Genomic DNA, 14,400 nt, shown 5'->3' on the forward strand with positions numbered 1-14,400 from the left:
TGCTGTTTGCTGACAGCATTTACAAACATGCTACGTGAGTCACAGAGGACGTGCAGATGATCCCAGCCTCAGCAAATGCTTGCATCACTAATAAATGATGAATTTGATGGGCAAATGAGCAAAAGGGTGAATACTAAGCTGGAGAAATTCAACAAGTTTCTATTAAGGATGATGAAATTATACTATGTCCACTCACAGCAGCAAGGGTTTGGGCCCACTGGCTTTAATTATGTTTTTCCTGGTGTACAGCAGTACAAATGACAGAAAAAAAACAACCCTGGGAGAAAGACAGTCAAGCAGTAGGAATGCAGGTGTGATATATAGGGTTAGGTATATAGGATTAGGATGTGGTGTATAGAAATAGAGTTAGGTATGGCTGTCAACGTGGTTTGAATTGTTTAGTGAGTTTCTCTGCTCAGTGTACACAGAATTTCAATGAAGCAATGTTGCAAAAAGTTCCTTCATCCAGGGCTTTTGTCAGGTTAGGGTGAAACTGGACAGCTAGATTGTGGAAGGTCATTCCTATCTGCTAGAAAGAGCAGCATGGAAGAAGGTGCGGATATGTTTGAGAGATAAGAACGAGAAAGGAGTATTATGTGAAGGACGACTGATGTAACAATGAAAACATTTGCAGTGATGTTGTTAACAGATGTAGGAAAATGTGAATATTTTTTTTTATTGTTCTTTAATTTAAATTCCTGTTGTTTTCTTTACAGTGCCAATAATTCCTTAGTCTTCCTTGTCCATGTATTAGATGAGATTCTCACAGAAGAGATGCTTTTGTGCCACATCTCACTTTTATGCTGTGATACGTATGTTTTTCATACTCTGGAATGTGTTTCTGGCAACTTGCCATGCATGGCGGGAGGAGGAAGAGAAGCCCTTTTTGGAGGGCTGAGAGCTGGGACAAGGACTGGGACTGGTAACCACAAGCATGGAACATTCTTTGCTACAATTTTTGACAGTTTGTAAACAAAATGAGCTTCCTAATTAAAGCAACCAGTAAACCGTTTAACTTGCATAACTAGAAGTGACTCAGTACATTAGCCCAGGTCTTACTGACCCTGGCAGGGTGACAGGACCCGTATTTTGTGTGGATGAAATGTTCAATAATTTCTCCAGAGCATTATGTGCAAATGGGCTTTTCTTTAACAGCAGGCATGCATGTCTCCTCCTTCCACGTTCCTGTTTATTCTATCAGTCAGCAGATATTAGGTGGACAATGTGAGAAATCATTACTTTCTCTTCATCTTTTTGCTCCCATATATCAAATGGAGTATAGCATGTTTATACAACAAACAAACGAACGAACAAAGATCATCATATTACACATATGAAGGATTCTAAACTTGCCATATACTATGTCTGATTTCAGGGTCTAGGTGGAAACTCTTTCTGATGTATACACTAAGGTGGGGTTTCTTTCACTGTTACTTCAAACATTTGGTGACACTCATAATTCGGTGTTACTCCCTTTCAGAAATTCTGGGTATATACATGCCTACATCCTAAGTGTCAAGTTTGAGAGACATCTCAGCCTAGTAGTCTGAATTAAATATCAGTAACTTTATAACCTAAAATGGGCAAGCAAAAAGTGATAGCAAATAACCACCATGCTGCTGAGCTTGGCAACTCATCTCTTTTCTGGGCTTTAGCAACAGTACGTGGAGCTTACATAACTTTTTCATGCAAGTACCTCAAAAATACATTGCAAACATTGCAATGAACACTTTTAGAAGCATAAGGGCTTCTATATACTTTTTTTTTTTTTTTTTTTTTTTTTTTTTCCATTGACAGAGATGCAGAGAACCTATGGAAGTCCTCCAAAGCACTATGTGTTCCAGTAAAGACTGAAGATCTTAATTCCCTCAGCCCTGTAACCCGGTTTGGGTGGAGGAAGTAGGGATGAAAGGACAGAAGGAAAAGGAGAGGGAGGGCAGAAGCATAAGAGCAAGCTTTTACTTGCTTCACTAACAAGTGAAGATAAAAGATGAAAGGAAAGGAGAGAGACATAAATTAAGAGAAGTGATGGACTACGAGTAATGTGAAACAATTCATGATATTTTGGTATGTATCCATTGTATTTTTATCTGTTATCTTTGTAATGTGAATTCTTAGGTTCTGTCTGTTTCACACAATCGAATGCCAGGTACTCCAGGTACACATGCTAGACTTCAAGTCTGTGGCACTGGTCTCACTGAAATCAACAGAATTCCTTGTGGTGTTCAAATTAAAAATGAATGTATGCTTGAGGATAGCATAGAAGGGAAAGAGGGCAGATGGATGTCAAACTATTTCCGTAGGTCTAAGATTTATGATTTAAGTTGAGAGGAATTCTATAGGTCTAAAACTCGGAAGGGGGATTCCACAGTGACTGAGGAATCTCCTATTCTCCTGGGAGAAGAAATCACTGAGAGCAGCCCTGCTTATAAAAAAGATGGAGAACAACATTTTACGCAGGAAAATAATGACAGGACAGGGAGGAATGTTTTTAAGCTAAAGAAATGAAGATTTAGATTAGGTATAAGGAAGAAATTCTTCCCTCAGAGGGCAGTGAAGCACTGGCACAGGTTGCCCAGAGAAGCTGTGGATGCCCCATCCCTGGAGATGTTCAAGGCCAGGCTGGATGGGGCCTTGAGCAACCTGGTCTGGTGGGAGGTGTCCCTGCCCATGGCAAGGGGGTTGAGACCAGGTGATCTTTAAGGTCCCTTCCAATCCAAGCCATTCTATGATTCTGTGATTCTAGGATTCTAAGATTCTAGGGATTTATTCAGTCCTTGTGATATAACATGAGAAATGTCCTACAGGGTCAGAGCATGTTCTGGCTCTGCACTCTGCCTCCAAAAGTGTACCAGGCAATGCTGTTTGGAGAAAAGCCTATATGGCTGACCACATTCAGTGGTGCTTTCCCCTTACACTTCCTAACAACCACAGATATTGTATGAAGGATATAGAGGGACACAACTCTGCCTGTTCCTTTCAGAAACTGTTTATGGAGCTGTTTCCTATGAATTTGTCCAACACATTTTTGAACCACTGCCTGCCTCCGCAGCCTCCAATGGAAGCAAATTATCAAAGTTTACAACCTGCTACGGAAAGAAATACTTTATTTCTTTTAAACCCATCTTCTAACTGTTTCAGTAAGTTTCCTCTCATTCTGCTACTGACAATCTGATGTTTAACAATTCTGCCTTCATCACATGCACCTTATCCACCATCTTCATGATTATCTCAATAATATCCTCTTCAGCCTTACCTTCTCCAGCCTGAAAAGAAGCAATCTTTTTTTTTAATCTCTCCTTGTAAGACAATTCTGTGCAATCTATTTGCACTACAGACAATTCTGTGCAATCTATTTGCACTACAGTAGAAGCTATTAGGCCTTGTCTGCAGATGGATTTCCTAGCATTAGAATTGGTGAATACCTCTTATGGCAATGAAGACATTGCTTCAGTGTCTGTGACTTAAGCCTGTAGTCCCTCTTCCTCTGAAGTATCTGGAGGTGAGAGACAATTGTGTGGGACAATTGATTTCTGCTAGGGTTCACAGCACTTACTTGCTCCTAAAGAGGAATTGTTCTTGGAGTTGCTCTCTGATTTTGCCAATCAGTAGAGAATCAGTCAATGCAAAGATAGGGCTTTTCTGTGCTTCAAGTATGGTTTCACTATAAAATGAATAAATAAAAAAAAATGCCTTGAAAGTATATACTTCATAAGGAGAAGGTGAAAAAGATTTAATACCAGACCCATAGATGGTATCTTTGAGCCCAGCTCTTGCCCTAGTTTCTCCATTTTGCAGCAATTGAAGGCCCTCAATATATTTGTCAGGAAAAACTGTGTTTAATCTAATGCTGTAAGGCAATCATTGCATATCTTAAACTCTCAGCTAGGCTAAACAGCAGATCAGTCAGAGAATAATTTATTGATGTTAAGGCTAGCGATGTTTTGTGCTTCAACCATACATTAAAATTCTATTAGCCTCCTCAGGTCTTGACTTAAGAAACAGAGACTTCTCTGTCCTCTCTCTCTCTCTTCAAATGCAGGCCCCACAAAGGTCCTGTTTTCTGCAAACAAGACAAAACAAGGAAATGGGCTATCATCCCTGCCTTTCAATGCAGCATGTCCTCTTGACAGGTAAGTCTTGTGAACTTGTTCACCAGGGATGTGATGTTATTTTTTCACATTCCTCTTGTAACAGCATGTGATCACAAGTGAATCTGAGATACTTTGGAGCAGTACAATAAAGACCCTGTTTGTTTGCTGCTGTACTGTCAGAGGGAATATTTTAGCACCTGATAGCACTGCATAGATTAGGTTTGAGAGGATGTCCATCCCTAACTAAAACAATAGTAATCTGCATCTTTTCTATTGATGCCTTCTCCCTGTGCCCTGTACCTGATTCACTTCTAATCAAGAAGGCATTGTATTGGTGCTGTATGTATATCCAGGAAGGTGAGTGGGCTGTGGAGTAGCTTTGCTTTCATCTCCTAAACTTTTTAGAGGACTAGAAAGCTAATTTAGGGTAAGGATGCATTCTAAAGGCTTTGAAGTACTTGTTAGTAAACAGAAGTTTGACATATCTGTCCTTCACAAGAAAACGTTATGCATTTCATTAGTGTACTTCCTGAACTATTACTCTGTACCTCTACTAATGTACCTCTTTTACTATTACTTTGTATTAACTGGGTATTTCTTGAGATGTGGTGACAAGTAATTTATTTCAAAGAATTAAAAATTATCAACATGCATGCAGAGGGAAATGAATTATCTGAAATGTCACCTGGAGCTTTTTTTATTTTTTTTTTTTTTTCTTTCTTTTAATTTCTTTCTCCATTTGTACTAAAATTTTTGCTCCGACGGCTTATTTCTGTAAAAAATACCAACACATACATATGTCCATAACAGTGGCTGTTCTGCATCAGAACAAGGTCTGCTGAAGTATCCCATTTCTGGCAGAGGCCCATAGCAGATGCCCAAGAGGAACTTTAAGAACAAGACAAGCATATATCTTATTTTCCTGAATGCTCTCCCATTGTCCAGCCATTGAAGCTTGGAGATTTCCTGAGCCAGACAGGGCTTCTATATAAGTGGAAACCTTTCATGAATTTCTCTTCCTCTGGTTTTCTCCCTGAACTTGTGTAAGTGTCTTCCATCCAGAGAAGCTTTACAATTTCTGCATATTTGAGAAGCTTATTGGATCAAATATATATATATATATTTCCCAGTTAAATAAGATGGCTTAATAATATAAGATTTAAAGATCTTTTTCTGTGCAAACCTTGTCTCTCTCATAGCCTTACTGCTCTGATGAGGGCATTGCCACTACAAATTAGGACTATACTGGAAATGCTTTCCTAATGGTATTTGAAGCTGTTCATGGGATCTGTTTAATAGCAACAAGAACATTCATGCTGCCCAGTTTTAGGCATCCTATTAAGGTTTCTTACTTTTTTTACAGTTAATCTCCTTAGGCTTGCTTTATATTCAGGGGAGAAGGTCTAGTACAGATTTATGTAAACTGGAAATGTAATGCAGAGCTCTGAATTGTCCTCTGGAGCAGTCAGTCTACCCTTGCAAAGAGAATTTAGGGAGACTAGATGAAGGACCTTAGATTGCTTGGTGTGAATATTTCCACATATGAAAGAAGACACAATGGCTTGATTAAAAATGAACTACATATTCCAACCATAAATGGAGAGACAATATAGATATGTAAAAAAAATCCTAAAGGGTCTAAACTCGAGTACACTAAGATTAAAAATATTGTGCTTACAAAACATATAATGAAATTTCTTTAGACCTCAAGGGATTAAAAACTTGTCTTGATAACTGTTGTAATTAGAACTATTACATAAAATATTTGCAATTACAATTTACAATTGAATCAAAGAGATAAATTAATTCAGTGTTGTTAAAAATGTGTCCTTTAGGGGCAGTCATATACCAGCATTCTGTTTGAGCAGAAATTATAAGAATTGCGCTAGCAAGGCTTTTTGAGAAAACAGCTGTATGGAATAGATGCCATATGAATCTTGTTCAAAACAGCAGGGAGATTTCTAATTGCTCTTTAGATTCTCTTGTTAATGAATCTCTGATTAACTAATGAAATTAAACATTTACACAGTGGAGACCAGCCTTAATTCTTTATTTATAGAGGTCATAATTTCAAAATCTAAAAAATGAAAATATGGCAATTATATAATCTTTCAGAATGTGACACCTGCTCTTCAGAGGCGATACTCATACACCTTTGTAAACAGAAGTAGTGTTTTTATGGGCATTTTAGCCAGAATTTGAAAATCTAGAAACTGAAAAAGTAACCAAGCCATGGCTGCATCAATAAAATTGGTGTTCCATTTGCAATTAATATTTTGAGAGTTTGGGTGACACTTCTTCCTTAGTTGTTTGTCCTCTTTCTCTAAATAGGGTAATGATTAGCATTCAGGGAGGCTGAAGGATAATACCTGACAGGATTGACCAGCTGATTTGGGATTCATATTATAACCCTGGTTTTCAAGAGACGGGAATTGGTGGTGGTGATGAATAAATGGTGAAATTGGTGAAATTATATGTTCAAGCATACTTGCATTCAAAGTAATGTGTTGCTCTCAGCTTGGACAATGGAACATTATTCTTCAAAAGTCTTAAATTATATATATGTAAAAACATAACATTTCTGATAGTCACATCCATACATCCATTTTGCTTTAGAGAAAGCTTTTTAATGATCCCTGTTACTATTATCACTGTAAACAGGAAAATGGTCTCAGGAGGTTAAATATATAGCTTTCTATAAAGACAGTGAATTTGATTGAGAGCTTTTTTGTTGTTGTTGTTTTGTTTTGTTTTGTTTTGTTTTAAAACTGAAATGCAGGACTTGACATTTCAAATATTAGTCAAGTCCTTATTTTTATTTATATTGTATAATATTATTAAAATAACATATAAAACTATGAAGTATCTGAACAGAAAGATATAAAAGTTCTCATGAGCTCAAAATATTTCACTTGTTAAAAATACGGTGTTGACAACATTCTTGTGAAATTCTTTATTATCCATAAATCTGAACTTTCCAATACAAGTGTATATCATTTGTGATATGAAATTTCGGAGCAGCAGTTAATAAAATTACTGGCACATATGATTTTTACTGAGCCACAGAACACAGCGTAATTCATTAAAAAGTGTAAATCATTTTAATGATATATGATAAATTAAATAATGCAGATAGTGTGATGATTAAATGAGCAGCAAATCCCAGCTGCCTGAAACATACCTGAACTCTGATTCCTTGTGACAGAAGGCAAATTTATGTTAAGAGAAATTATGAAGGGAAATTCTCTTGGGTATATTCTTCTGTAACTGGATATTTCAAGGTTTCTTAAATTCTCTGAACAAACCATAGCACCTGTCATACCACATCGGGTTATGTAGACTATTGATCTAATTCAGTTAGTCGCTACTGCAAATTAAGGAATATGTTATATGGTGCATTATCCAATTATTTATTTATTTATTTTTGTATTTTGCATATTAAGAAAATGTGGACGAGTGAGCTAATTGTTTCACTTTGATTAATGAAATCTTACATCAGACATAATGGGCTCTGAAATACAACCTCCACATCTTATTAGTTATTTGTGTAGAATTTTGCAATGGTATTGTCAGTCACATTTTTGGTGAGGTGAACTTCTTTCATGTGGCAAAACCTCACATATATGGGTTTTGTGACACTGTAAAATAAGTTTCTTTGGAGTACAGAAATAAAATCATTGTTGATCTTGAGAGTCATCTGAAATAACAGTTGTAGGAGGCCAGGTATTTATTGTCTTCATGACTTGCAGTCAAACAGTGAAATGATTTTATCATCATTCTGATATTTTTTCTGTTTGACTTTTTTTTGTTTTGTTTTTAAAGCAAAGTTTCTAATATGCTCCTTAGTTTTGTCATATAAAGAATAGTGCAGCCACACTCTCCTATTGCACTGCTCTTAACATACTTGAAACAGTTTCACACAGAAAAGCTAAGTCAGGACAAAAGCCAACTGTTTTGGCCAACTGAGGCATTGAATCAAATGTTCAAGTGAATCAAGTTGGAGAACTTGTAGCCCTACTTTCCCCTTTCTGACCCTTTGCTTCAGGTTACATCTTCCTCTGTCTTAAAATGAGTATATATGTGTACCATACCTACTTCTGTGCAAAATCAGCCAGTTTTGTTTAAAACTGTATTTGCCTACAGTTTATGCTAAGGCACTTGACTTTGTTTTGAAATATCTGAGACATCCACATAGATCTCGTTTCACTGATCTTATGTGATGTTTCAATGATCTTATAACACTGGGGCACAAAGACACATCCTGACAACCATAACAACTTATATCAACATTACCTGTTATTAAGTGCTAATGGGTCATTGTCATGATATTAGCAGAGCTGCTGGCTGATGTTTGAAATGCAGCTTTCAGGTATCAAGTCATTGCATCCATCTGCTCCTTTGACGAAATTTGTCTAATGAAAGTAATTTTGTTTAGTGATCCTGGCTGCAGTTTCTGGACTGAGCCTCTTCTGTTTTAACAATTGAGTTTACACTGAAAATATCCAGAAAAAATGTAGATGAAGGAATCTGGGAATGCTGTTATGAGATGTTTCCTCATCCCCTTTAACACCACCTTGCAACACAACACAGGTCCTGTGAGCTGGGAGTGGCTGCAGGATGTCACAACCCCATCACTGCTGCAGCCCTGACAGCTGCCTAAATGTAGCTTATCTGTTCTTAATGACATGAAAGCACTACATTTCAGTTGACTTTTTTTTTTTTTTTTAAAATAGCACAAAGTGTTCTATTACAATATTCTCTATTACAATATTCTTTTTAACTTGTTTTTTAAAAAGGAAATATCTTTCTCCATCTGTTTTAGTCAAACTTCTATATAGTATTTTTATTCAATGCTTTTAAATGAATAAAAATGTGTTAGTAGAAGGAACCTTTATGCTTAATGGCAGGGGGTAAGAAAAGGAGAGGGTGGAAATCAATCTTTCCTGAAAACATAATACAGCAATAAAGGATACCCACTCTTGAACATTGTTGGCTGCTTTATGATTTTTTTCTCAGTTCAAACAAAGCTGTATTCAAAACAAGGATAAACATATCAATGCTAATTTTATATAAGACTCTTCCTTCTATAGTAATTTCACATATTCTATTCATATAGTAAAGAGCAGGATTTCTTTGATCTCTTCCTGCCATCTATGTTTTGCCATTTAGGCTACTACTTAATGTCTTTTGTTCTGGTATATATTTGCTAAAAGTGATGGATCATTCTGTTTATAATCAACATAACTGTCTATATTTCTGCCAGATGTCAACTACTGCTCTTTCCTGTTAAAGTTCTCAGGAATATATAACAGTAAATAACTCAGTACCAAACAACAAAAATAGGGGATGATGCTTTGGGTTCCCATGTGAAAATCTCAGTATGAATGGGAAGTTATTAAGCTTCACTCATGATTATGTACTGAGAAATTAAGAAAGAATAGGTCACTTCCATGGGGCAGGGTGTCTCTCCAGATGGTCACACTGGTATGATTAGGTAGATTTTTTTTTAATTATTTTTTTTTAAATTTAGGATTGTGAGATGTGGTCCACTTGTCATGTTACATGCCTTGCAACATGACTGTTATTTCTGGTTGGAACAAAGGATGATACTTCCATTACTGGCTCGCTTACTTTGCTTGCCTACTTGCATAGGGATCCCAGGAGGGCATGACTGACTGTTTCTTTTCTGACAACAGATTTCACCTGCAGCACTCATCAGTTTTCTACACTCAGTACTACCTTGTTCAATGCATGTGCGAAGTCTTTAGGAGACTGTGAGATTGTGCTACCAAAATATTTATCTTATAAAGCATAGCAAAGACAGTAAATTGACCTTCTTTTTGTTGAGGTGAAACTAGGTGACGAATAACAAGATATATCCATGGTAACATCAACATTTTCTGGATGGTAAGAAGAGGTTCTTCACTGAGAGGGTTGTCACACACTGGAACAGGATCCCCAGGGACATAGTCATGTCACCAAGCCTGTCAGAGTTTAAGAAGCATTTGGACTGTGCTCTTAGCCATATGGTCTGAATTTTTGGGTAGACTTGTGTGGTGAGAGGAGTTGGACTTGGTGATCCTTGTGGATCCAACTCAGGATATTATATGATTCTATGATTCTATGATATTCTATGATAGAGGAAAAATTCCAAATAAAATATCTTCTGCTTGTTTACTCTACCATTTGCCACTAATTAACATAATCTCTTTTAGTTCTTTTCATGATTTTATAAAACAAAATGGTAAAAATAATTGCCATGTTACCTGTCCATCCAAATCACAAAAATGATAGCCTGTTTCAGATTAACTATGTATCATACTCATTGATGGGCGTGGACCATCAAACATGGTCCATGTTCAGTATTTGGCTAAAATTAATTTTTCTCAGACATGAATCTCACACAGAACATTGTGGCCTGTTTTTTCTAAATGTTTGGGACACTCTCTGATCTTCATCAGCTTGACTTCTAATTAGATCTTTAATGTGTTGTGTTGACAAGCCCTAAATATCCTACCAGTGTTATATTACTGCAGGTTGGTTCAGTGGGGGACCTGATGCTGTAAGGAAGGGAGCAGTTACCATTGACTTTTCTGTAAGGACCCGCCAGCTTAATGCATCTTTTTCTTACCTCCCATGTTTTGCAATAGTCAGATATGGTGTTCTTTGGTATGTTGTGAAAACAGCATTTTTGAAGACGTGTCAAAAGTGTGAGTTCAGGGTGCAGACAAAAGGAGTACTCCATGGGGTGTAGATGACGCTGGGAGAATTCAGTGACTGCAGGTGTGCACTTTCTTCCTGTGTTTTCAGAAAGCATCGAGTAGTACAAGCACCCTTCTAGGAATCTGGAGTGATTTTCATTGGGCACCTTACACTCTACAGTAATACCTTGGTTTGTCTTGGAGCAGGGACGACGGGTAACATAGTTGACATGGGAATAATGCATAAAAGCTTCATTTTCACTTCCTCATGGAAAGTTTGTGAGTGTTGTCATTTACTAGAGTTAGATTCCAGTATATAAACGCCCTTGCACTTTTCTCAAGTACTGAATTTCACTTAAAAACACAAAGCCATCTGATGACAAAAGCATTTAAGAAGAGCTTAAGGAGCCCGTTTTCTTAGAAGTAGCCAGCAGGCACAGGAGAGGTGCTACTGCTCAAATAGTGAATGGAGAAATGCCTGGGGGAATTTTGTGGCTTCAGATCATTATCTGCTAAGTCTCTTGAAAGCTCCTTAAAATTCCAAACGAAATGCTAGTGGCAAACAGCATACCCACTAAATCTTTCACCGTACGGTTTTATAACCCTCATTCAGCCAACACCAGTCTTCAAGCAGAAGGAAAGGGGATTTAAGATTCTACAGTAGACTAGAGGAGAGTAGAAGCCACTCTGGGAATGGAAGATCATTTAGCATTTCATACTGGTTGGAAAGGTTCTGACTTATGAGCTGTGGTAGTTTAACCTTGGTAGATTTACACCTCCTACAGAAGTTAGTACCTGTAGCAGAGTAGAAGAGAAAATCTGTACATATACCCTGGTCTTTCTCATTCATGGTGTAATACAGTGGTGCACATCATCCTTCATCAGCTGCTTCAGATTAGATGGTATAAATTGGAATTTCTGAAGGGTGGAAACATGCTCTGGGGATAGTAATCTCTGGCAGACAGCTGGGAAAAGTAAACTGCAGTCATATCTTAAATTTCTGCCATTCTATCCATTAAGCACCTCTGAGAGATATTTTAATAGATGGAACAACAATGTTTAATCCAGCTATGTCCATTATTTAAAATAACATTTTTTAACTGAAATTTCTTCTGGTTCCGTAAGTGAAGTAAGGCATATTGTTCAAACCATTTTCTGTAACAGCACACAAGAAGGATAAGGTAAAAAGTTATATCTAGTTTGAAAACATTTCATAAAAATGAAATACAATATCCATGATTCAAAATCAGTTTTTGTTTGACTTTGAGGAAGACCACAGACAAGAGTGAGAATATCAGGGTAGAGCCCATAATATTTAGTCACTGGATTAAAGAATTTATGTAATGAAACATATTTCACAGATTTCCATTTACATAAACTTTATTAAGATATTTTTAAGTGTCCTCCACATAGCTAGAACTGCATCATTCATTTTTCATGAGAAATTCACCTCATTTGTTCTTTATCTTGTTCACTTGGACTTCATTTCACTATATCATTTAACTGGGTATACTTGACTACATATGGTATATTATAGTGCATGTACTAGAGTACTGGTTGCTGGATGTAATCTTACAAAAAAATGAATTTCAGCTGTCTCCATGGAAAGGAAAGAGAATGTGTTTATGGTCCATAAGACTGAGAAGAACTGCCTTCACTGGGCAAATTAGACATAGAGTAGATTTGTACAGAATATATCTCTGCCTGCCTCTATTCTAGGACTCTTGTTGCCTGTACACAGAGAAAAGTACCTGTTTACAACTGGTAAAGCAACCAGATTTAACTTAAGGTAAGCAAAATTAGGCTAAACTTGATGCCTTTGAATACATAACTTACAATAAAACAATGTAAACAACACAATAATGACAAGGATGTCATTCTTTTCATGATATATTAGCATTAACTTTATATAACTGCAACATAGAAATACTTGAATGTATCACAAATGGTAGCTGGCAGAGCTTTTTAAAAAGCCTTGTTACCTCTGACATGCAGGATTTGTGGGGACACTTTCAGGTCATTTATTTTGCCCCACTCTTAAACTGTACTTTGATGTTCAAGTTCAAGTAAGTGTAAAAATTTGGAGTGAGCTTTAGCTGGACCTACCCAATTTTGCATCACTTCCATTTTAATAAAAATCTCTAGATCATGCCAGAAATTGTCTTAGTTTTGCTCAAAACTTAATGGAAAATTGGACCAAATTTTGTCAGGCTCCACTGACTCTCCCATTATGGAAGTGCCACACAATGGTGTTGTACAAGTTTGTTTTTAATGGCAGATACAAAGAAATACTTTCAAACAAGTTATGCGCTGCGAACAAAATCCTTCTCTCTGTTAATTCTGTGCAAACATGGATAAGGTAATTCAATCACATGATTATAAAATATGTAGAATTTAGCTCTATACATTCCCTTCCCTAGTATGTTTAACAAACTGAAAAGTAGTTGGTCAGTTAGAGCTACCTCCCAGTCTGGTTCATTTGTCCCAGCGGTACTTATTCAACCCAAGAAAGGTCTCACTGACCTTGGCAGCTCATATAGGTAATATATTTTTTTGCTAAACTGAACTTCTTTTCACCTTTCTCCAGCAGAAATAAGCTTTGACTCTTAATAGGAATGAAATTATACAGTGCCTGAGATGCATTTTCAGTCACTGAATTTTTGCATGTTCCTATTGAATTGGTCAAAACCTTTTCAGATGAAACACAGATTTGATTCTAACTGAATGGAGAAAGCATTCAAAGGCAAGGTTTTTCAGCCTGAGAAAGGACTTAGAAGGGAACTTGCCTTTTGTGTTTTGACCAGACATGCTGACAAACATTCATGGACATTAAAAAATGCCCAGGCCACTTCCCCTGCAGGAATGTTCAAGTTTTGCCAGTTTTAGTTTTATTATAAGTTCAGTTTTTGCACAGATCCAAGACATTATTTAGGGTAATACACAGTATTCATGGTTCTTGCTGAATGGGCATCTGTTCACTTTACATTTCTTTTTCAGATACCATTTTTCCCATTTTGGGTATCAACTTCATAACCTAGTGACATGATTTTAGGTAAAATGTCTCCATCCAAACCCTCTTGAGCTTAGAGATTTCTGACCTGAGTTCACCCTCTGAAAGTCAGGTTCTATTTCAACAAAAACAATTTTTGGTGGTCTGGTGTATTCAGAATGCATGAGTCAGGATCTCCCACTTCTGAGGTCAAGAAATGCTTAGAATTAGTGAAACTTCAGCTATAACAAATTGATGGGTTTCTTTATTAAGGCTTCTGAGCTGTTCAGATTCCCGTTTTCATTTTACTCAACAACTCCGAATAATGAAAATTTTTGAAAAACGATGGTGTCTTGGATTTGGGAGCTTGGGCTTTTAAAAAGCATTGAATATTGTATGCTGGCAACACTCTTGAAATAAAAAGTCATTTAAATTCCCTCTAAATCTCTTTCTGATAACTGAAAACGTACTATTGAAAAATGTTTTCCTTGCTCACCTCTTGGATCTTTTTGCTGTTCCCATTAAATTTTTCAGTGACAGAAATTAACTACAAAGGAGACTTCCTGTGCTTCTTTCTTTCTTTCTTTCTTTCTTTCTTTCTTTCTTTCTTTCTTTC

At 36.7% G+C, this 14,400-nt stretch overlaps 1 long non-coding RNA gene across 3 annotated transcripts in view; it reads left to right on the forward strand.

Annotated features, from left to right (window-relative positions):
• Positions 1-14,400, forward strand: part of LOC118162958 — a 39,451-nt gene that overhangs the window by 2,551 nt on the left and 22,500 nt on the right. The window contains exons 2-5 of one of the 3 annotated variants that reach the window (XR_004748739.1): positions 717-812; positions 1,798-2,067; positions 4,043-4,133; positions 12,515-12,584. This is a non-coding gene — a long non-coding RNA (uncharacterized LOC118162958). Of the gene's footprint in view, positions 1-17; positions 813-1,797; positions 2,068-4,042; positions 4,134-12,514; positions 12,585-14,400 lie in introns of those variants that run through there. The other 2 variants (XR_004748738.1, XR_004748740.1) reach the window with 2 other exon arrangements.

This window comes from Oxyura jamaicensis, chromosome 2 (genome assembly GCF_011077185.1).
Source record: "Oxyura jamaicensis isolate SHBP4307 breed ruddy duck chromosome 2, BPBGC_Ojam_1.0, whole genome shotgun sequence".
Lineage (NCBI taxonomy): Eukaryota > Metazoa > Chordata > Aves > Anseriformes > Anatidae > Oxyura > Oxyura jamaicensis.